Raw genomic sequence first — 2,670 nt, 5'->3', positions numbered from 1 at the left:
CCTTCGTCCCCGTCGTCACTACCTCCTCGGCCATAGCTCCCGTCCCCAAGGGGCTCATCACCTCATCCACCCATGTCAATACCACCTCATGGACCCCCTCATCCGCCATTATCGGCACCACCTCCTCGACCGTTTCTCCTGTCCATGGACTGAAGAAAGGAGTCTCATGCATCCTCCGACCACGACTGTGAGTGACCCCCATCTCTATCCTCTCGATCACACCCCCCACCCCCACCCCCGTCGGCACGTCCGTTACCCTATTGTCTGCCTGCTATATCACCTCGAAGTGCTATCACCTCATCATGAAGGTCCCCTAAATGCCTGCACAGCACTCTAACATCATCGACTATATCCTCGACCCTCCCTACCAACTGACGTCCTAGATCGTCGACCCGCTCCACCATATTTCAACACAGCGCGCCGACCTCCTCTAATATAACTCCTATCAGCTCTCGACGCAGCGCGTCGATCTTCCCTAATATAACTCCTCCCAGCTCTCGACGCAGCGCGTTGACCTCCCTTGATATAACTCCTCCCAGCTCTCAACATAGCGCGCCGACCTCCTGCACCATAAATCCAGTCAGGAGATAGTACGGATCATCAGAATAATCACCCTGAGGGGAAGAATTGACGCTAGCGGCGGAGGTGATGCCCTTGGCAGAGGTGATGCCGCCAGCGGAGGTGATGCCCAATCAACTGGCTCACGGTCCTGCACAAACTTAAATATTATTAACTTATTTAATAATTGCTAACTCATACAAAATATTAATCAATAATTCACTTATCCAGTCTCGATCGAATCGGACATCTGGTCATCTTAGGCGTGCGGAACCGCTACTTCACGCACGAGACCCTGTGCCTCCTCCTCCATCGACGACGTCAAATGAGTTATTACTTCAAGCTGACATATTGACATTTTAAAATGACAAAATCATGTAATGAGACTTTAAATTATGTACAATATAAATCACAAATTATAATACTCACATGAGGGTCATCGAGGAGAGCCGATAATTGTTTCCCAGTGGGATATCCCTTCACTGGAGATGCTCGCCAATGGTGCATTCAAGGGTAGCGTGTCTCCTCTCGTCGCGCAAAGCGGGTATCCAATATGGGGATGGTCTTATACGCCCAGACCTACAACATATAAATTACTACATACAAATTCAATAGAAAAAATATTTTAACATTGATTGCGTTAATCATTTACCTTAGCGCCAAGGGGAATCTGTACGTGTCGTACTTACGCATGGGCCCCTTAGGCTTCGAGTGCGGTCTGGTGAAGATGTGGACGGTGTTCTCGAAACATCGGTGGCCCCATAGATAGTTGTTAAAGTGATCTATGTCGTCGACGATCTCGAGATGGAAGAGGTCGATAATAGTTTTCTTGTGGTGACACCGCATCACGCTCTCAATGATGTAGACCAGACTGAACTTCAGTCTGTCCAAAATCTCGTCACACCTCCTGATCGCGTCCATCAGTTGAGGTAAAACTACCGCCCCCGTCCCTAGAAGTAAGTGTTCTGCAGCCTATTTCTTCTCTGAGTCATGCCGCTAGCTACCTCATCGTCTGTAGTCTTCAATCCAGCAGGGCAAACTCGAACATGGAAAAGCTAGCGACTTTGCCCTCAAGGTCGAAATGGAGGGCATCGCCGTCAACTGGACTCAGCAGCCGACATAAAAGAGTATCAATCATCTGACCCGAATACTGCAACTCTCTTATAGGGTATAGAGGCCACAAAAAGGACTGATGCAGCATATATGTACACTGGTCGTCCAGCAGCTCCAGGACTTGGGTGAACCTATCAAAGTCACGTAACTTCGCCTGGCATCTGTCTCAACTCTGCATCCAGATGATAATCCATTTTGTAAAAATTGAAACAGACTATTAGAACATTGTATATGAAATAATGAAATGAAACATAATAACCCAAAATTAAGTGAACCGAATTTTTAACCATATTATCGAAAATTAATAATTATCATAAAAATTAAAATTAAAATAATAAAATAAAATGGAAATTAAAATTACAATTACAATTAAATTTAAAATAAAAAGTTAAAATTAGAATTTAAAAAGTAATTTGAAAATTAATTTTAAAATAACAAATTTCTTCAAATTAAAATTATATAAATTGAAAATTTAAATTTAAAATAAAATTACCATTACAATTTAATTTAAAATAAAAAGTTAAAATTAGAATAAAAAAGAAATTTAAAAATTAATTTTAAAATAACAAATTTCTTCAAATTAAAATTATATAAAATGAAAATTTAAATTTAAAATAAAATTACCATTACAATTAAATTTAAAATAAAAAGTTAAAATTAGAATTAAAAAAGTAATTTCAAAATTAATTTTAAAATCACAAATATCTTTACATTAAAATTATAACTAAAAATGAAAAATTAAATTTAAAATTAAATTAAATAAAAAATTGAAATTAAATAAAAATAAAAATTCAAAATTAGAATTAAAAATTTAATTTGAAATTAATTTTAGAATAAAAAAATTCTTTACTTTAAAATTATCATTAAAACAAATGTTAATTTAAAATAAAATTACAATTACAATTAAATTTAACATAAAAAGTTGAAATTAGAATTAAAAAAGTAATTTTAAAATTAATTTTAAAATAACAAATTTCTTTAAATTAAAATTATATAAAA

This window comes from Olea europaea, chromosome 10, assembly GCF_002742605.1.
Source record: "Olea europaea var. sylvestris chromosome 10, O_europaea_v1, whole genome shotgun sequence".
NCBI classification, from domain to species: domain Eukaryota; kingdom Viridiplantae; phylum Streptophyta; class Magnoliopsida; order Lamiales; family Oleaceae; genus Olea; species Olea europaea.
The sequence above is the reverse complement of the archived record's forward strand: the minus strand, read 5'-3'. Positions refer to the sequence as shown.